The following is a 22,330-nucleotide window of genomic DNA, read 5'->3' as shown; positions in this document are numbered from 1 at the left end:
TCTCTACCCCCTTATCTCATTCCATCTTTCCTAGAGATACAGTTATCAGAATGCCCTGCACCTTTCCAGCTGTGGGCTCATACTGGTTTTAGAGGCATCATCAATGGTGCTTACTGAGGTCTTACTAGGTGCAGAGCACCAAACTAAATTCTAAGCAGCACTCGGGAAAGGACGATAAAACAATTAGCAGAGATGCTCCCTGCCCATAAGCTTCCAGCAAGGAGGGGCTATTACACTTTGTTTTGCCCTTCTTGAGGATGGCCAGCAGTCATGGCTTTTTAGGGGGATGCTAATTAGAGGGAAGTCGAGGAGATTAAACATCCCTTCCCTGGGTCAAGGCTCATCTAAAATGGCATAAAACATTTGACCAAGCTTTTCAGCGTTCTTGCAAAAGGTTTTATTGTATGGCATGCTGGATATGCAGTAAGGATGCACATTTTAGGATAAAAGAACAAGCAAGGATATCTGGAATCTCACGTTGCACCTGGGGACACATTGCGTGTTGAAGACTGCGTAGGCAAATACAGCTCTTCCAAAAAGACGCCAATACCTTGTTCATTCAGCAGTACTCACCTTGAAACCTGCAAAACATTGTCCTTCAGTTAGGGAAAATGAAAGCATAGTTTATTAGTGATTTAAAGCAACATTACAAAAGAGGAACCTGTCGGAGAAATGTCCTACACGCTTATTTTTTTTTTTGTCTTTCAACATTCGTTAAGCCTTTACTATGTGTCAAGTGCCATTCTAAGTACTGGGGTAGGTTGGATGCAGACCCTGTCCCACATGGGGTTCATGGTCTACCTAGGACTTAGTCACCGCTCCCCTTTAGAACAGCTGAGGAAACTGAGGCACTGAAAAAAGTAACTTGCCCAAGGTGTCCTGGCAGGCAAGTGGCAGAGTTTGGATTAGTACCCAGGTCCTCTGATTCCCAGGCTTATGCTCTTTCCACAACATCGGAAAATTCTGACTCACTTTGGGTCAGATAAGGGAAGCAGTGTGGCCTGGTGGAGAGAGCATAGACGTAGGAGTCAGAGGGCCTGGGTTCTAATCCCAGCCTTGCCACATGTGTGAACTTGGGCAACTCACTTCACTTCTCTGTGACTCATTTGCCTCATCTTTCAAATGTGGATTCAAATCCCACTCCCTCGTACTTTAGACCGCGAGCCCCATTTGGGACAGGGACTGTGTCCAACCTGATTAACCTGTAACTCAATCATATTTATTGAGTGCTTCCTGTGTGCCCAGCACTGTACTAATTGCTTGGGAGAGAACAATCACACACTCCCTCCTCACTACAGGCTTACAGTCCAGAGGGGGAGACAGACTTTAATATAAATAACAGGTATGTACCTAAGTGCCATGGGACCAGGAAGGGGGTTGAAGAAAGGGAGCAAGTCAAGGGGACGCAGGAGGGAGTGGAAGAAAAGGAAAAGAGGGCTTAGTCAGAGATGGTCTCTTGGAGGAGGTAAGGCTTTGAAGGGGGTGGGGAGAAATTGTCTGTCAGATATTAAGAGGGAGGGCATTTCAGGCCAGAGGAAGGACGTGGGTGAGAGGTAGGCAGCGAGATAGATGAGATCGAGGTACAGTGAGTAGGTTGGCATCAGAGAAGTGCAGTGTGCAGGCTGGGTTGTATTAGGTGAGTAGCGACGTGAGGTAGGAGGGGGACAGGTGATTGAGGGCTTTAAAGCCTATGGTAAAGGATTTCTGTTTGATGTGGAGGCGGATGGGCAACAACTGGAGAAACACGGACTGAATGTTTTTGTAGAAAATGATCTAGGCAGCAGTGTGAAATATGGCCCGGAGTAGGGAGAGGCAGAGGCAGGTAAGTCAGCAAGGAGGCCAATACAGTAATCAAGATGCGACAGAATGAGTGCTTGGATTAACATGGTAGCGGTTTGGATGGAAAGGGTGGATTTTAGTTACGCTGTGAAGGTTGAACCGACAGGATTTAGTCATAGAGTGAATAAGAAAGAGGAGTCAAGGATAATGCCAACGGCTACAGGTTTGTGAGACAGGAAGGATGGTGGTGGTGGTGGTGGTGTCTAAAGTGTTGGGAAAGTCAAGAGAAGGACAGGGTTTGGGTGAAAAGGTAAGGAATCCTGTCAGTGCTTGACCACAGTAAGCACTCAAAAATATTACTTTTATCACTGGAGAGCCTGGAGTGAAATCTTCAGTTTGCAACCTGGCCACTGTGCCCAAATGCCTTTTGGGATTTGCCTCGGTCAGCACAGACTTGGTTCAAATAGCACTTTTCTGGGGCCCGCTGCCTTGGTTCCTCTGTGCTTTGACCCCTTCTCACAATCCATTTGCTTCCTGCTGCTCTGTAGGCCAATCACACAGAACACCTTGATCTGGATCCTTCCTCACTGAGGAGGACAGAAATATCTGTTGAGCACTAGCAGCCTAGGGAGGGGACGTTATTGCTGCTAGAGCCAAAGGAGTTAAAATGCTCTTAATATCTGGTATGATTTCTTGTCAGAACTGAAAAATCTCACCCGACTTGCTAGTATCTACCCCGGCGCTTAGTACAGTGCCTGGCACATAGTAAGCGCTGAAATTATTATTTGGTGTCTTGCTGCCAGGAGACCCCCGTGGTCATTTTAGGGGGCTGTATGTCAATCCTGACATAGTTCTGTTTTATGTTTGGGCTCTAGGAGAGAAAAAAAACCTGGAATCTTCTGTTGCCTGATGGGCTAAAGCCTTGTTGAAAACTTAAGAGGTCCCTTTCCCTGAGTACTTAGCTCATGCATATGCCACAGCCCGATGATGGGAAATGGCACAGTGGCACTCCGTCTGACACACTAGGCCACACGCATGAGGCAACTACACATACAAACCTGGGTCTGTCCACCTGAAAGAGGAGACATGAGTCAGTCACGGCCTTGTACTCAACCAGCTCTGGCTCCACTTGAAACTTTAACCTATACTAGATGCCTTGTTACCTTCAAATGCGTTTTATCACCCGCACAAATACTGGTCAGATGGGTCAGGTGCAGAAGCAGAGACAAGGAAACAGAGCCAATGTATTTGGAGAGTCAAGTACATTTCATTGCACCACCATGAAACTGGCTACTAATGGAAAGAACATTTAAGCACGTAGCAAGTGCTCAATTAATGCAACTGAATGAATTAAGAATCTGTTTTTGATCTCAGCCTGGTCAGGATCCCCAGCTGCTCAAGTATTCTCCCAAAACAAAGCTTCAGCTGATTACCCAATTCAGTTGTGATTTTGCAATCATGCGATTCTTGGGAGATTCCTCACCTCCTCTTCCTATGCCGTGGCAGCTTTCCACAGCAGCTACTTTAGGTCTTCCCTCAGGGCAAAGCTGTGACCCCAAGCCCAGATTTCTAATTTGGGCATAACTCGCAGGGGACAGCCACTCAAGACTCTGACCTACATTTAGGATGCTAAAGCACAAACAGCATCAACAATTTCGGGTAATGCTGCACCCCATTTTGTGATGCAGACATCCAAATATAGCCACATCTACTTATACCTTAAAAAAATGTGTGCTTTCTAGTGACTATTTTATAACAATACTACAACACAAACCACCCCCCCAAAAAACCCTTGCTCTCAAGAACAAGTCTTTAAATGTGCTGACCCACAGTTCAAGATACCTCCTGCTCCGGCCCCCCAAAAATCCCTTCTCCCATTGGCGATCACATCATTTCTGAGTAATTTTTACCTTTCGTAGGGTGCTTTAATGCCTGGCAGAGAGAAGTGTGCAAAGCAATTTCAGTGTTAGGTTGACGTTATGAAAAAGTATTTGTGACTCAGCTCAAAGTAAGAATTGCAAAGCACATTTTACATCTTGATGTTAAAAATCCTGTCTCGTTACCTCCAAGTTTTTCCACTGCAGGTTTGGCAGCACCTATGCCCTCACTGCACTTCGAAGCCACATCATCCGTGGCTTTTTGTAGACAAGATGTTTCCATTTATTCATAAGAGCACTAAAAAAAGAAAAAAAAATTCAAAGTTTAGTTACACAAAGGCGGTCAAACCCTAATTTTAGTCAGTTTGAGACAACATAGATTTTCCAGTAAAATATGATTTTTTCCACAGAAACACTTCAAACTTTCTTCTGCAGATTCACTTTATCATCAATCGTATTTATTTATTTTTTTTTTCCCCAGCTGCTTCTGCAGCAGAGTGCTTATCCCACTATACTCTGTTTAAACACCATGTGTCATTTAAAAAAAAAACTGGCAATAGATGTGATCTTGTTCTGCACATTGAACAAGACCAAAAATTTGGTTTCATGAAGATAAAAATGACCATAAAAATTGTCATTTGAATGACAACTGCTGGGGAAGTCAACACTGGAAATTGTGCATTGTTGGCAATTATACATCGAGCTGTCACATGCTTTTGGAATATGCTTTCTGAAAAATTATCAAATCTGATTTTGAACCAAGAATCAAGTACAAAAGAAGTGATATCAAGGCTCAACACTCAACAAAATAAACTGTTATCACACTGGACTAGCAAGGGAATTGATTTAAGCCACTTTTGGCTGTTGGTTTTTTCAATTTGGGTGTGTCTATCCTCAACATTAAATTTGCAATGATTTGGCATTGCATAATTTCGTTATCCCTAACCGTTCGTGAGGTTGACTTCATGAGTTTTGCTAACACTGTTCATTAGTAAAGCTTGTCAAGTGTGCCCACCACCCGAAGAATGAACATGGTGGAGTTACAGAAATTAACCGAGAAAAGGTTAAGCATTAAATTGATCATTTTCAAGACTATTCTGAAGTTATATTCAAGGACTAGAGAGGAAGAACTACCACTGGAAGTTGTATTACTATTGTTCCAGAGGACTTGTGTCTTAACAGGTCTAAGGTAGAGGAGAGGCAGATACTGTTATCAGTTCTGGGTCCCTTCTATTCTCCATCTACACCCACTGCGCCTTGCAGAACTCACTGACTCTCCCACCAGTTCAACTACCCTCTCCACAGAGGTGATTCTCAAATATCCCTCTCCAGCCCCACAACTCTCTCCTTCTCTTGTCTTGCAGTTCCTCCTGCCTTCAGGACATCTCTACATGGATGTTCCACTAACATGTCAAACGTACCATGTCCGAAATAGAACTCGTCTTCCCACCTAACCCATTCTCCCCATGACTTTTCCACCACTGTAGACACCACCACGCCTCACAAATCTACACTCCTGGCATTATCCTCGACACCTCTATCATTCAACCTGCATTATAGGCAAGTTACATCTTTCTGCCCCCACGCACCCCTTAACATCTCGTTTCTTGCTGCTATCTACCGACCACGGAAAGCAATTCAAGCCATGGGCCTTGGATAGACTCTAGAAATTGGAGAATAAGTGTAGACAGAAGCCAATGCCACATCTGGCAAAAGTTATGAAAACTTCGGATTTTAGAAGTAATTATACCAGATTCATTAGCCAACAGGTGATTGACAGATGGTTTTACTTTTAATTTAGTATCAGAGGTTGGTCACAGAGAAAAGGTGTTACTGATGTTGGACTCTAGGGCTCTTTTTTTTTTTAAAGTATAAATGCTTACTATGTGCCAAGCACTGTTCTAAACACTGTGGTAAATACAAGTTTATCAGGTTGGACACAGTCCCTTGTCCCTCACGTGGCGAGTAGTTTAAGTTGGCGGGAGGAGAATTTAATCCTCATTTTCAGATGAGGCACAGAGAAGTTAAGTGAGCTGCACAAAGGTTTCCCAGCAGGCAACTGCAGAGCCAGGATCAGAACCCAGGTCCATGTTGCTTCTCATTATATTACATTAATAGTTTAGGAAATTTAATGGATCCCTTAAATAAAGGCATATAATGTGTGGAAAATAATTCCAAAAAACAAATGAAGGGTTTTGATGAGTTCTCTCAGCAAGGCTGTCAATGTATTACTTCGGGGAGGGTAGCTAGAGGATTTATATTACAATACTGACATTTTATATAAAGGTATTGCCCTACTGAGTTCACAGGGTTTGTATGGTGGTCTGGACAACGTGCAATAGGGGAAGCTAGTGAAAGTATTGGTTTGTGGACTTTTGAAACTATGTCCAAGGTTGGGAGACATTTCTTGGAACTTCTTTTGGTTACGTACCCTAGTAGTCAAAAGGTAGACTCCTTTCCTAAACCAAAACCAGAAAGACTGGGACCTTGGGGAAAGTTAGTAACAAAAATCCTGTTCAGAAGCAAATGATATAGGATCAATAGGAGAAATGGTGAAGAGACTAAATATTTCTGCAGCTCTTTTAAAGTACCTCATCTACAGAATGAAAAGAATGTGTTCAATAAATACTGTGCATCCTGCTTTGAGACAATTTCCTGAAACTTACTCAAAAAAGGAAATAAATTCCCAATGGAATTGAACGATGTTGTGTACCCTTCCACAAATGAAGTAAAACACTGCGACTTGTTCACTGTGCACTCGCTAAGACACTACACGTTGCTTTTAAGGTCAAAGTGAAACCCCAGCCAATTTCTCATCGGACAAGCTATATCACCCATGTCAAATTAATTCCTAAAATAAAGCTATATGATTAAACAGTGGTAGATAATGAAAGTGAAATTAGTGACTAGAAATGCTTCTTTCTTGCCAGATACAGAGTTAGTGTGAGGAGTGTCTAAGATCATCCCCTCTCCTCCCAGCCCCACAGCACTTATGTACCTATCTGTAATTATTTATTTCCTTCATTCATTCTACCTCCCCCTCTAGACTGTATGCTCACTGTGGGCAGAGAACTGTGTCTAAACACTGTACTCTCCCAAGAGCTTAGTACAATGCTTTGCACACAGTAAGCACTCAAATATAAGTGAATGAATTATTCATTTTTCTATCCTACTCAGCTTTTGCTTCACCTACAACTAAAATCAAGGACTCGAAAACTGATCCCCTGTATTTTTCTGGTTGCTCTTCTATTTCGCTGTTCAACTCTTCTAAAGTTAATTGCCCTTAGTTTTGAGCTCCTAGAAGAAAAACATCGCCAAAGGGTTTATCGGATGATGGAGGGGTGGCAGTGGGAGGTATAGTGAGTCACAGAAAAGTTAGGGGGAGGAGAAGCTGCAGGGCCGGACCAGATCCTCCCTCATCCCCTTGCCATTTCCTTCCCAAACTCTCCCTTCTGGTGCAGATGCTGGTTGGATGAACTGCTGCTGTCCATGAAGGAGTCTGATAAATCAACATCCTTTCTGTGTAGTGCAGAAGGCTGAATTTTCACAGCAGACACATTTGCCCTTTGATTTGACTTTGTCATGAAAAGCTCACAAGACTGAAAGATTCCCAGGTGCAGACCTGTGTTTTTTTTGTACTGATCAGAGTGGTGCTGAAGTAGAGTTTAACATGTTTAGTCTAGCCCTGCTCCTGAAAATTGCTGTCTTTCAACCTTCTAATGCATACATTTCCACGTAAGAGATGGTCTTTTAAAGCGTTTCTTGAACCGATCTATTTAAGAATGAGACAGCTGGTTCACTGTGATAATCCAGTCTGATACAGTAATGCCATTTTGAATGCTGATCCAGTCACCACTTTGCTTCTATGGAATTACCACCACCTAAGTGGCAGAAGGAGAGGGACACCAGAGTTGAAAAAGCTATCTGGACCTACCATTTCCAAGAGGCATTAAAATCTACCCCAGACGGTTAGTTCTAACACTGAAATTTAAATTACTTAATACACTTAACTTCACCTCCTTGAATATTCACAGATGCTCTGACTGCATCATTAAAACAGAATATTTTCTTGGAGCCCTTCTGGCCTACAACCCATTTCAAACCACATCACAAACATTTGTGCACTGTACAAGTCTGAATCTCAGAAAAGGAAAAAAAAAAAGCACCAGAGATCTGGTTTCAATTACCATGATGCAGAGGGCTCAAAATTCCAGTCCTCCGCCTAACCTCGCCTACTTCACAATCTCTCCTCTCCTGCTCTTGGGACCACACCATCTGGATGATCTGCTGGCATCGTACTCAGTAAGACAAAATCTGAACTCATCTTTGTGCTCTTTGCTCCTCCCAAATAAGTTAAGCAAACCCCTCGCTCAACTCCCTTTTCCAACTAGCTGCTCACACGTGTTCCTTTGCCTAGAGAACAGCCTCCTTGAAAAAAAAATTAATTACGGTGTGGTCTTTGTTTAGTGCCTACTATGTTGAGAATTGTACTGGGGTAGATATGAGATAATCAGGTCAGATTTGGCAAAGCCCCTTCGCTTGTCAAACCAAATCACTCCCCCAAAGGCTGAGAGCCCCATGTGGGACACGAACTGTGTCCAACCTGTCTCACATGTATCTCAGTACAGTGCTTGACACATAAGCGCTTATCACATACCACATTTCCTATCTCCCTCCACCTTTCTGTCATCCCCTTAACCTACAATTTACTCAAGTTCATTTATTTAATCCAGTTGTAACTATCCTACAGTGTGTCCTTATCTCCTCCATTAGACAAAATTCTCTTGAATGCAGAGATTTTTCCTGTATTTCAAGCACCCAATACCGTGACACACAGTAGATGGTAAATAATATATACCAATCATCAGTAACACAAAGCTAGACAATGCTTTCCTTTTTCAAATGAATTAAATCAGATGGTTTACACTCGGAGCCTGCAACTGCAGATGTTTGTAGAAAAAAAAGTTCTATTAAGATAGCCTAAATATTTGACAAACTTTGGGCATGTGTTTATGTAGTAGGATTTACTCTAATGTTCAAGCTACAGGAACAACTCATCATTCCAGTAAACTGCCTTCTGACACTTTAGTTGTCATTATGGAAAAAGCCATACCTCATGTAACTGAATCTCAAGTCAAGGATTCAGAAGAAGTGCCTTCATCTGCCCAATACACACTGAAAGAATCAAACAGGAAGAATTCACCTATTAGAAGCTCTGGTGACACTTACAGTAGTTAGGAGTCATTAGCATTAAAAAGAATCCCCAACCCTCTTGTTTTACATAGTTATAAATGCTACCAGTCCCAAGTCTCCCAACAGAATTTCCCTTTTATTGGTGTCCTTGGAATGTTACTGCATTCTTCCTCCCCTGGCCTCTAAGCACCTTGAGGCAAGGGAGCGTGCCTACCGACTCTATTTTAGTGTATATAGTGCTCAGCACACAGTAAGCATTCAAATACCACTGACATACTGTAACAAATCACACTCCGGGGGCTTGTATTTCAATTTACAAATAAAATTGTTACTCGCTTTCAGCCTGATTTTTTTTTTTAGGAACTACACTCCTGATTTACTCAAATATTTTTCAGCATTGATACTCACAACTTCCAAAAAAAGTTAAGGGATACGTTATTGCATAGACGGTTTCCTAAAAATTGCACTTCTTGATCTTGAAATCGATTTTACAGATACTCATCTCTTCCACTATTGTTACATTAGATTTTACCAGTTTTCTGATATAGCTTATTTGTGTTTGCACAGCAATATACACCCCTACCTTAAAATAGCAATAAAACACCAATAAAACAGCAATTTGAAGCAGAAATAGGCCTTAACTGACTCCACCATTGACTGTCCGGGCAGTTTTGCCCATTGGTTTAATAGAACTTATTTTTAGTGCTCCTTGCCTTGACCTATGAACAGAAGACACCTGGCTACTCTCATTTCTGACTTTTGCATGATGGTAGTTTTACATCAATTCAAAAATCCCCTCAGAACTTTGTTCTACCGATGCCTCCAAGTTTTAGATTAAACTGAAAATAAAAGCAACCATTTAGTAGAGTCTTTTGTTACAGTAAATAAATCGATTTTACAAATACCGTGGAGATAAGAAGCTCTTCTAGTAAATGGAGGTTTTTTTAATGGCATTTATTAAGCGCTATGTGCAAAGCACTGTTCTAAGCGCTGGGGGGATACAAGGTGATCAGGTTGCCCCACAGGGGGCTCACAGTCAATCCCCATTTTACAGATGAGGTAACTGAGGCACAGAGAAGTTAAGTGACTTGCCCAAGGTCACACAGCTGGCAACTGGTGGAGCCAGGATTTGAACCCATGACCATTGACTCCAAAGCCCGTGCTCTTTCCATTGAGTCATGCTGAATTTAAACTTGTTTAGGAAAACCCCCTTAATAGCAATGTTTTTACACAAAACCGCTACCAGCCAATAAAATATGGGACCATAACACAAGTTTTGAAATACTGCTCACCACTTCAGGAGTAGGCATTATTGCCCCATTCTAGGGAAATGGGCAGAAAGAAAATAATAAAGGCACCACTGAACTTTCCTTTGAGGAGGACCTCCTGAATAGCTTACCTCTGTGACAAGCAAAATACTGGTGCAAATCCATGTCACAAGAAGTTAAAGCCATTCCTTTTCTTCGATCTGATTTTGTTCAAAAAAACCCAAGGTGGGATTATCTGAATAGTTTTCATCCATCCTAATTAACTAAGTATTTACATTAGACCTGACCAGGTGGTTTATACACACTTGCTTACTTGGCAAGGCCAAAAATGTAACTTTCAACGTTTAAGAATGAGCTATTGCCCTATAAGGGCCACCATAAATTACTTACATGGTCATGTAGCCCTCAAAGGTTAGAATGCTTAAAAATATGAAAAATAGCTGCCTTGTTTTAGACTCTACAAGTAGTTAAGAAAAAGCACGAGCAGCTTTCTGTGGCGCAAGTTGGCAGAGGTGACCTGATGTCCTAAAGAAGCCTGTGGCTAGAATACAGTTCTGAATGACAATGTTGCAGATCCCTAGGGTGGGCTGGCATCTAAATGAAGGCAGGGAGAGCGGGAGGGATCCTGGGAATGGCTGCTCTGAGCCGGGATGGGCCGCGTGGAAGTTGGCAGTATTATCCCCAGCTATGGCCAGAGGTTGGCACTTCCCCCTTTGGCACCCATGGCTAAGGATCGCCAATCCTGACAAAGAACATCAATGGAAACAAGCAGATGCCCACCCTCCCTGGGCTTCATCATCATCAATCGTATTTATTGAGCGCTTACTGTGTGCAGAGCACTGTACTAAGCGCTTGGGAAGTACAAGTTGGCAACATATAGAGACAATCCCTACCCAAATTGAATCTCTGTTTAAAAGACGAGGAAACTGAAGCACTGAAACTGTGCACTGAAGAAGACACCCAGGACAGTACTCTTTGCCCAGGATTCATTCATTCATTCAATAGTATTTATTGAGCGCTTACTGTGTGCAGAGCACTGTACCAAGCGCTTGGGAAGTACAAGTTGGCAACATATAGAGACAGTCCCTATTCATTTGTGGGCTCACAGTCTAAAAGGGGGAGACAGAGAACAAAACCAAACATACTAACCAAATAAAATAAATAGAATAAGATATGCACAAGGGCTCTGGCACACAGTAAGCGCTCAATAAATCATCATCAATCGTATTTATTCACCATTCTACGGCAAGGGGGCCGAGCCTTTAGAACTTAACAGCCACAAATCCAACCCCAAAAACAGTGAGCCTCAGCTCAAAACGACTTGGCAGTTGTGCAGAGTAGCAAGTGGCAGCAAGTGAGATGGTCGGGGGCCGCCGTAAGAACTGGAATGGCAGTCCACTGCAGCCTGCCACCGTGGTTAAAAAAAATAAAAAATAAAAAAATTAACCACGAGCCCCGTGGCGGGTGAAGGGACACAGCTCGGGGAGCCTCCTTTCCATGGCATACAGAAACTGGGAGCTCTATGGTGCCAGCTTCCCAGAGGCCCCAGAATAGAAGGCTTATTATACAGACTCCCACAATGCTGTACTTTTGAATTAAGACACATGGCAAGGGAAGAGCACCATTTCCGTTAAATACCCTTAGAGGAAAAAGTTTCTTGTCTTCTTTGCCTTAAATTGAGGCTGGAAAGTGAAACAGTGCTGGAACTGCCATGGGTTGAGTACAAGGTTTTGAAAGGCACACTAGTGTGGATGGTACAGTGGCTAGAGCCCGGGCCTGAGAGTCAGAAGGTCTTGGGTTCTAATTCTGGCTCTTCCCCTTGTCTGCTGTGTGGCCTTGGGCACGTCACTTCACTTCTAGACTGTGAGCCCACTGTTGGGTAGGGACTGTCTCTACATGTTGCCAACCTGTACTTCCCAAGCGCTTAGTACAGTGTTCTGCACACAGTAAGCACTCAATAAATACGATTGATTCTCTGGGCCCCAGTTACCTCATCTGTAAACTGGGGATGTAGACTGTGAGCCCTATGTGGGACAGAAACTGTACTGTGTCCAACCTGATTTGCTTGTATCCACCCCAGCGCTTAGTACAGTTCCTGGCACATAGTAAGCACTTAACTACCATAATTCATTTCCACAAAGCCTACACTTCCTTTGATTTAGTAGTTCTCTTAACAAATACGGCCTATACCGTGCGGCCTTCACTGTAGCCCAAAGGAAAAAGCAGCACACCATTTCTAAACTCGATGAGTTCTAAGATCTTCTTTTTAATTCTATAATCTCTTGCTGAGGTTTCATCTGGTAAGAAAACATTAATTTGGAACCAGATTATCCCAACTGAAGTTAATAAGCCCCATACGAAATGTGAAGTAGGGGATAACTCGCAACAAGGTCAATGTTGGGGAACACCAGATGCTACTTTCTTGGGGAATTCTCACATTTTCCTACTTAGACTGTGAGCCCCACGTGGGACAGAGGCTGTGTTTGACCTAATTACTTGTACCATCTCCAGCACTTAGAACAGTGTTTGACACACACTAAGTGCTTAACAAATACCATGATCAATTCTCCCCAACAATTAAAATGGAAAAGGTCTAGAGTGTTGCAAATTAAACCAGTTTCTCTGCTTTCTTACTCTGCTAGTTAAAGGCTTTAATTATAACCCCCTATCCTCAGGACTGTCAACTCCTTGAAGGTAGGACCTGGCCTTTTACCATTATCACACTCTATTATTAATCGATTCGGCATATTTGCATTTTGAAGTTAACAGCCACTATAACCAGCATTTGCTAGACTAGCAATCGGAGGATATTCCAGGGTCTAGAACCGTACCACAAAGCTGAAATGTCAGCACTGAAGAGAAACATTATTCTCCTTTAACACCTACCCTTCAGGGACAATGGAGCCTTGTTTTTGAAATGAAAACTGAGCCAATACAGGCAGGAAACTGCTTATAACGGAGTCTGTTAGACTAGTCTTCATTCTGGAATTTACTGCTCACTTTTTGGATGATGCCTTACAAGAAAGTTGGCTAAAATCATTCTATTTCTCATAAAAACTCCAAGTTTCATCTTTACATTGACAGGTGATACTGCATCAAAAAGCCTAGTTGCTTTGATCTTTCCAAAACATCAAAGTGGTATCGAAATCGAAAAAACGGCGGCTCAGTAGGCTGCCTACCTTTCACTTTGGGAAAATGATAGGGAGATGTCAATCCAATCTAGTCTTAAAAATAAATCTTATTTGGAAATTGATTGTTTTCAAGCACTCCACTTAAACACATTCAAATTATGGAACATCTGAAACAAGAATATCACTGTCCCCAAATAAAGAGTTTTATACACACACACACACACACACAAAAAAAAAAAAATCCAAAGAAAGGGCTATTAAGATTCAGAGACCAGACTAGAGTCTCAAAGGTCAATACTGAAAATAGAGATCAAAGGCTTAAAAGAATCCAACTTTTCCCATTTGGGAAGCCCACTCCCTATTTTGAAAAAACTGCAGTCATGCTGTGCTACTTTAATTCTGGAGGCCAGTGGCATGTATGCATTTTTGGGTGCATGCTTTGGCCTATCTGCGGTTAACATCGCCACTCCTGTCTGGAGGCTGGCGGGCCATCTCTCTCATCCTCCTCTCTCACTCCCCAAAAGCTGTAAACAGTGGAATAAATGTTTGCAGTTTCTCTAACCAATACCCTGCAAATCCTGAGGGACTAATGTACTGTACACCCGCTTCTCTTATGGGGGGGGGGGGGGGGGGGGGGGGGGGGTGTGTGTGTGTGTGTGTGTGTGTGTGTGTGTGTGTGTGTGTGTGTGTGTGTGTGTGTGTGTGTGTGTGTGTGTGTGTGTGTGTGTGTTGGGGGGCGGGGGCCTGCATTCTTATATAACCCTGCATTAAGAAAAACTCACGCTGCGATACCCACCCAGGGGGGGAAACTCCACACACCCAACTTCCTTCTAACACACCAGACCGACGCATGATGTCTGAGAACTTCCCCTAATTTCCCCTAATAGCACTCTATCGAAAGCCAGTGATAAACGAGTGTTCTGGAGGAACTTTGTACCTGTGCTGTGTGGTCCCTTTAACCACGTAAACATTTAGGCTTGAGAACAGCCCCTCCGGATCTGTAGTGATTCTTTACCCAATGTTGGTTATCTGTCCATTGTGGTCACAGCAGCTTTCTGCAGGGAATGGCGGTACAAGTGATGCAAATGGAAGAGATGAGTCAAGAGAAAGTGACACCACACACAAAAAGGGACAGAGACTAAATGAAATTCAAGGAGAGAAGGATTTATCTGAAATAATGTGGTTGATTGGTAAAAGGAAGGATATTCACAACGAGGTCAGGATTTTTTTCAAAACTACACCCCCAAAGTCCCACAGATGAGGCTCAGTTTTACAGAATCCTGCACTTTACCTTTTCTCTTTTTTGGGGCGGGGGGGAGGATGAAGGAGGGGAGAAAACACCTATCAATTTGAAAAGCCACAAGAGCATATTTATGTAACTTGACAGGGGCCCTAAAACTGTGCTTAAACAATTTTTAAGTTGCAGTTATTGATTCCATCCAATGTCAACACTGCACAAAATTCCACTGAAATTGCTCTCTTCCTAAGAATTTTAGTTGAAAGCCAAACGCCAAGGTGTAATCTGCAGGTGGCAGAAAACTTTCCTCCATTCACTTGCCTATCAGACTGCACTTTTCAGCCAATTTCAACTGCTTAAATATCATTTTAAGAACAAAACAGGGATAGCAACCTTATGCAGGTCATATTTTGCTATGAGTAGCTGGTTTGTGAATTTTCCATTAGTAGTCTTGCCTTTCAGTAGTTTTACTTTAAATATTTTTAAACATCTATTAGGACTGTTGTCCAGAGAAGCCCAGCTGCAGTAGTTATAATCTGAAGCTAGGAATACTTAGTGGTATAGATATCCTGCTAATCACCTTGATCTTCTGTTCTTAAATGGAAGAAGACAACGTAACAGATAAAATATGCAGCTGTATAATCTGAGTTAGGCAGATGCCATTCATGCCATCCTGTTTAGGGCAAGTTGGTGCAGAACTTTAAACTTGTGAAGAAAGGTAGCAGAGTAGATTAAAAGTGCTATAAAAAGAGATCCATAAGGTAGGAGTTGAAGACAACACATGGGATATGGAAAGTTCGACAGAACTAACCAGGTGGGTGAGCCTTAGAACTTGAGAAATTGATAGAAGGAAAAAAAAACCAATGACATTTATTGAGTGATTATTTAATGCAGAGCACAGTACTAAGCATTTAAGAAAACAGTGAAAACTTCAAGCCCAACACAGGTTGAGACCTGGGGGATAGGTCTTTTCTGACCCCTGCCTTAAGGGCAGCTTGCAAATGGAGGAAATGGGGGCTGCTCCATTCATTTCCTACATCGTGTGGGTTGCACTGTCAGAAGAATGTTCTCTAATTCTCCTAACACTTCCTGGCCAAAATGCATAGGGAAAATATGCCTTATAGCTAAACGGAGTATCGGCATTTCTACAATAGTGACGTAAACACAGTGGGTAAATTAATGGAAAAATAAAGTGGGTGGAAAGACAGAGAGAAGATGACATACAGCACTTAACACAGTGGGAGAAATTTTAAGGGGATGAGAGAATACTTGCTTCAGTGGGAGGAATTGCGGAGGCACATTTAAAGCATGCTGGGGAGATGACAAAGTGGTCTGGTTACTGGCAGAGAATAGGGTGTTGATGGAGAATCAGTAGGAAGAAGAGTCTAGAAGACCACAGGCAGGTATGTGGAACACCCTGAGTAAGAAAGCAGTAGGGAGAATGAGGAGACGGGATAGACATTAAGAGTTTAGGTAAAAATATTCAGAAGACCCTGGAGAGACTAGAACAGGTGGGTATGTGATTAGTGGGCGGGAGTAAAATACAGTCTGGGAATACACACGATTTTTTAATCAACGTGATGGGCCTGATGCTCCTCACTGAGAAGTATTTACTAGTTTTCCCTCCAAGATCCATTTCTTATTTCATTGAACCAGCTGATTCCCTTCTCGCTAGCAGGACCAGTAATTTTTACATGAGGGGGAAAAATTACTGTGAGCCCATTGTTGGAAAGGGATCGTCTGTGTTGCCGAATTGAACTTTCCAAGCGCTTACTACAGTGCTCTGCACACAGTAAGCACAACTGAATGAATGAAAAATGTGGCTATTAGTTTATACATTTAAAACTGTGCTCTCACTAGGGAAAGTCTAGAATTCCATGGTGACAACAAGCTTCCAGGTCTATTTCTGAATCCATCTGCTTTTCTATGACAATGTTCACCTAAAAGCGTCACCAACAACTCCAGGTTATTTTGTAAAATGGGGATTAAAAGCGTGAGCCCCTTGTGGGACAACTCGATTACCCTGTATCTACCCCAGCGCTTAGGACGGTGCTAGGCACACAATAAGCGCTTAACAAACACCATCAGTATTATTATTATTATTATTATAGGTCAGACTAAACCTACCAGCTCCATACACCAAATGGCCCCTTTGCGATTATACCACCCTGCTGGCTGTTTCCAAATGGGACTAGGCTAAGGATAAAGCCTATTTTACAGGCCACGAGTTTAAACAGCCAAATATCTGGGAGTTGTACCATTTTTTTTTTTAAGGCTCTGCCAACACAACCAGTTTTGAAACGGAGGCTGGATCGGTCTAAAGCAAAAGCCACACCCCTTCTCAATTTGGGAATTACGCAGGGCAGCTTCCCTATAGTATTTTGCATTATTCAAGATGTCAATCGCAAATGTCCATCGCCGTGGTTATTCCAAGCTCAGAGTTGGAGCGCCCAATTATCGGCCATTCAACTGAATTCCCAGCCCAACCTTCTGATTAGCTTTGGGCCAACTCCTAGTCCATAGACCGGGGTGGCCTGCCTGAATCTCCCCACCACCTTGCGGGACTCCAGGGTTGACAGATGTATGGTTGTTCCTCGGGAGGTGAGGAAAGACGCCCTCTTTTTAAACCGGGACCCTCGACGGGTCAGCTCCTCAACCGAGGCCCCCCTTTAGGCGCGACCACGGCGAGACTTACAATTCCAGGCGCTAAAACCTGCCCGATCCTACCGAATAAAAAGGGGGCCTCAATGAACAACATCCTCCTGATTTAGCACTTCTGTCCGAGATTACCCCTTTATTCCTAAACCCACGATGCGGCCAGGGGCAGAAGAGGGCTAAAAAAGGACAGGATCCAGTCCTGCCATTGCCAGGATGGCGCTTCCTACAGTGCTCTGCACACAGTAAAAAGGTCAATAAATAGAACAGTGCTTTGTACATAGTAAGTGCTTAATAGATGCCAGTGTTATCAATCAATATGATTGAAGGAACCTGGACAGTTGGAGGCATTTATGCGTCGAAAGTTGCGACTCAAAGACGTTTCCCTCCTACAGTGTTCTGCACACAGTAAAAGGTCAATAAATAGAACAGTGCTTTGCACATAGTAAGCGCTTAATAGATGCCAGTGTTATTAATAAATATGACTGAAGGAATCTGGACAGCAGGAAGCACTTATGCATCAACAGTTGCGACTCAAAGACGTTTCCCCCTTACAGTGCTCTGCACACAGTAAAAGGTCAATAAATAGAACAGTGCTTTGCACATAGTAAGCGCTTAATGAATGCCAGTATTATTAATAAATACGACTAAAGGAATCTCGTCAGTGCTCTGCACACAGTAAAAGGTCAATAAATAGAACAGTGCTTTGCACATAGTAAGCGCTTAATGAATGCCAGTATTATTAATAAATACGACTAAAGGAATCTCGTCAGTGCTCTGCACACAGTAAAAGGTCAATAAATAGAACAGTGCTTTGCACATAGTAAGCACTCAATAGATGCCAGTGTTAATACGATTGAAGGAACCTGGACAGTTGGAGGCATTTAGGCGTCGACAGTTGCGACTCAAAGACGTTTCCCTCCTACAGTGCTCTGCACACAGTAAAGGTCAATACATAGAACAGTGCTTTGCACATAGTAAGCGCTTACTAAATGCCAGTATTATTAATAAATACGATTGAAGGAATCTGGTCAGTGCTCTGCACATAGTCAGCGCTTACTAAATGCCAGTATTATTAATAAATACGATTGAAGGAATCTGGAGAGCAGGAGGCATTTATGCGTCAACAGTTGAGACTCAAAGACGTTTCCCTCCTATAGTGCTCTGCACACAATAAAGGTCAACAAGTAGAACAGTGCTTTGCACATAGTAAGCGCTTAATAAATGCCAGTATTATTAATAAATACGATCGAAGGAATCCGGACAGCAGGAGGCATTTACGCGTCGACAGTTGCGACTCAAAGACGTTTCCCTCCTGGAGACCCGAGGCCTCGCTGCTTTTTTTTTTTCCTCAACTGGAGGGAAGGGCCGCTCCACCCTCTCCCTGACAAACCTCTTTTCTTTCATTCATTCATTCGCTCAGTCGTATTTACTGAGCGCTTACAGTGTGCTGCGCACTGGACTGAGCGCTTGGGCAGTCCAAGTTGGCAACATCCAGCGACGGCCCCTACCCAACTGGCTCACTGGCTCACAGTTCCTGTTTATATTTTCAAGGCCGGTCCTTCCTGCGGCCTAAAAGAAGGATGGAGGAGGGGTCGAGTGCCAACTAGTACTTCCCAAGCGCTTAGTACATCATCATCATCAATCGTGTTTATTGAGCGCTTACTGTGTGCACAGCACTGTACCAAGCGCTTGGGAAGTCCAAGTTGGCAACATATAGAGACAGTCCCTAATTCAATAGTGGGCTCACAGTCTAAAAGGGGGAGACAGAGAACAAAACCAAACATACTAACCAAATAAAATAAATAGAATAGATATGCACAAGGGCTTTGGCACACAGTAAGCGCTCAATAAATCATCATCAATCGTATTTATTGAGCGCTTACTATGTGCAGAGCACTGAACTAAGCGCTTGGGAAGTACAAGTTGGCAACATCTAGAGACAGTCCCTAGCCAACAGTGGGCTCGCGGTCTGAAAGGGGGAGACGGAGAACAAAACCAAACATACTAATAAAATAAAATAAATCATCAATCCTATTTATTGGGCGCTTACTATGTGCAGAGCGCTGTAGTAAGCGCTTGGGAAGTACAAATTGGCAACATCTAGAGGCGGTCCCTACCCAACAGTGGGCTCGCGGTCTAAAAGGGGGAGACGGAGAACAAAACCAAACATACTAATAAAATAAAATAAATCATCATCAATCGTATTTATTGAGCGCTTACTATGTGCAGAGCGCTGTACTAAGCGCTTGGGAAGCACAAATTGGTAACATCTAGGGACGGTCCCTAGCCAACAGTGGGCTCGCGGTCTGAAAGGGGGAGACGGAGAACAAAACCAAACATACTAATAAAATAAAATAAATCATCATCAATCGTATTTACTGAGCGATTACTATGTGCAGAGCGCTGTACTAAGAGCTTGGGAAGCACAAATTGGCAACATCTGGAGACGGTCCCTAGCCAACAGTGGGCTCGCAGTCTGAAAGGGGGAGACAGAGAACAAAACATAATAAAATAAAATGAATAGATATGTACAAGTAAAATAAATACGATTGACTGATTGATTGGGTGGCACCAACCGCTGCCCACGACCAACAGGGTCCCCCGAGGCCTCATCATCATCATCATCAATCGCATTTATTGAGCGCTTACTGTGTGCAGAGCGCTGTACTAAGAGCTTGGGAAGTACAAATTGGCAACATCTGGAGGCGGTCCCTACCCAACAGTGGGCTCGCGGTCTAAAAGGGGGAGACGGAGACCAAAACCAAACATACTAATAAAATAAAATAAATCATCATCAATCGTATTTATTGAGCGCTTACTATGTGCAGAGCGCTGTACTAAGCGCTTGGGAAGCACAAATTGGCAACATCTGGAGACAGTCCCTACCCAACAGTGGGCTCGCGGTCTGAAAGGGGGAGACGGAGAACAAAACCAAACGTACTAACAAAATAAAATAAATAGAATAGATATGTACGAATAAAATAAATAAATAAATAAATAGAGGCCTCGTCCTCCCCAACCGCCCCCCCCCAAACTCACAGAGACGAACCACCGTGTCTGGGCCTTCCTTTCTACACTGGAAAACCACCCCACCCCCCGTGAGGTGACGGGGACCCCCCTGCCCCCCCCCACCCCCCGCCAACGACGCTGAGGGAAGGGCGACTTCCTCCAGCCGCCATTTCTCCCTCCTCGTTCTCCTCAGGCCGACCTCGCCCCGCCCCCGCCCGTCGGTTGGGTCGCGGCCAAACCCCAGAGGAATGCAGGCCGGTCACATGCGCTGAGGCGGCGCGCCCCGGGAGGCCCCGGCGCCATCTTGCCCTGACGCAGTTACAAACACGACGGGAGAAAGGCGGCCTCCTCCTCCTCCTCGTCGTCGTCGTCGTCGTCGTCCTCCATCCCGGGGCCCTGAGGAAACGCCGCCGGCTCCTATTGTTTGGACGACGGCAGGCGCCGCCATCGCCCGTCGCGCTCGCGCGCATGCGCCTCCCCCTTTGCACCAGCCCCGCCCGCCGCCGCTGCTGCAGCATGAGGTCATCGCCGGCCAATCACGCCCCTCCGCGCCGGCCCGCCCCGGGCCCTGATTGGCTGGCGCTCGCTCCCTCCGCGCGCCGGCCGTTTCGGGGAGTGACCCCGCCTCACCGCGCTCCCCCCTTCAATCATTCATTCATTCATTCAATCGTACTTATTTTTTTTGATGGCATTTATTAAGCGCTATGTGCAAAGCACTGTTCTAAGCGCTGGGGAGGTTATACGGTGATCTTGTTTTGATGTCTGCCTTCCTCCCTTCTAGACTGTGAGCCCTTTGTGGGCAAGGATTGTCTCTGTTACTCTATTTATTTAATTTATTTGTACATATCTATTCTATTTTGTTAGTATGTTTGGTTTTGTTCTCCGTCTCCCCCTTTTAGACTGTGAGCCCACTGTTGGGTAGGGACTGTCTCTAGATGTTGCCAATTTGTACTTTCCAAGCGCTTAGTACAGTGCTCTTAGTACAGACCTTTTAGACTGTGAGCCCACTGTTGGGTAGGGACTGTCTCTATGTGATGCCAATTTGTACTTCCCAAGCGCTTAGTACAGTGCTCTGCACATAGTAAGCGCTCAATAAATACGATTGATTGATTGATTGATTGCTCTGCACATAGTAAGCGCTCAATAAATATGATTGATGATGATGATGAATTGTACTTTCCAAGTGCTTAGTACAGTGCTCTGCACACAGTAAGCGCTCAATAAATATGATTGAATGAATGAATCGTGTTGTCCCACGGGGGGGCTCACAGTCTTAATCCCCATTTTACAGGTGAGGTAACTGAGGCCCAGAAAAGTGACTTGGGATTTGAACCGATGACCTCTGACTTCAAAGCCGAGGCTCTTTCCACTGAGCCAAGCTGCTTCCCTAAGTGCTTCCCTTATAGAGCACTTACTGTGTGCAGAGCACTGGACTAAGCGCTCGGGAAGTCCAAGTTGGCAACATCTAGAGACGGTCCCTACCCAACAGCGGGCTCACGGTCTAGAAGGGGGAAACCGACAACAAAACGTATTAATCAATCAATCAATCGTATTTATTGGGCGCTTACTATGTGCACAGCACTGTACTAAGCGCTTGGGAAGTACAAATTGGCAACATCTAGAGACAGTCCCTACCCAACAGTGGGCTCACAGTCTAAAAAGTCTATATTAACAAAATAGAATAAATATGTACAAGTAAAATGGAGTAATATGTACAAACATATACAATAATAATAGCATGTATTAAGCACTTACTATGTGCAAAGCACGGTTCTAAGCGCTAGGGAGGTTACAAGGTGATCAGGCTGTCTCACGGGGGGGGCTCACAGTCTTCACCCCCATTTTACAGATGAGGTCACTGAGGCCCGGAGAAGTGAAGTGACCAGCCCAAAGTCAATCCATCAGTCACCTCCCCCGCCACCTGACGCTTGCCCAGCAAGCGGGGACTGGGGAGCCAAATGGTCGTTGTTGTTTTGCTTTTTGTTGCTGTTGTTTTTTGTTTTTCTTTTACCCCGATGCGGCGGCATTGTCCTCACTGGGCTCGTCCCTCTCCGCTTCCTCCATAAAGACGGGCGACGGCCCGGCGGGCCGGCTTTTATGCGGGTCCGGCGCATGCGCAGTAGAGCCGCCTGGGCCCCTAGCGGCCGTCGAGGGAAGTGCCGGCTGAGAACGGAGGGT

At 44.0% G+C, this 22,330-nt stretch overlaps 1 long non-coding RNA gene across 3 annotated transcripts; it reads right to left on the bottom strand.

Moving 5' to 3' along the window:
- Positions 1–373: 373 nt before the first annotated feature.
- On the bottom strand, positions 374–20,597 carry LOC119921082. Of its 3 annotated transcripts, XR_005448458.1 has the most exons (5): positions 20,392–20,597; positions 14,186–15,902; positions 8,770–8,831; positions 3,843–3,954; positions 374–581 (listed from the first exon to the last, which is right to left on the bottom strand). It is a non-coding gene; the product is annotated as an uncharacterized LOC119921082 (long non-coding RNA). The 3 variants fall into 3 exon arrangements; XR_005448457.1 differs by lacking the exon at positions 8,770–8,831; XR_005448459.1 differs by lacking the exons at positions 8,770–8,831; positions 20,392–20,597 and adding an exon at positions 20,183–20,208.
- Positions 20,598–22,330: the final 1,733 nt, after the last annotated feature.

Source organism: Tachyglossus aculeatus (genome assembly GCF_015852505.1).
Source record: "Tachyglossus aculeatus isolate mTacAcu1 chromosome 12 unlocalized genomic scaffold, mTacAcu1.pri SUPER_6_unloc_1, whole genome shotgun sequence".
NCBI classification, from domain to species: Eukaryota; Metazoa; Chordata; class Mammalia; order Monotremata; family Tachyglossidae; genus Tachyglossus; species Tachyglossus aculeatus.
This window is presented reverse-complemented; position numbering and strand designations above follow the sequence as displayed.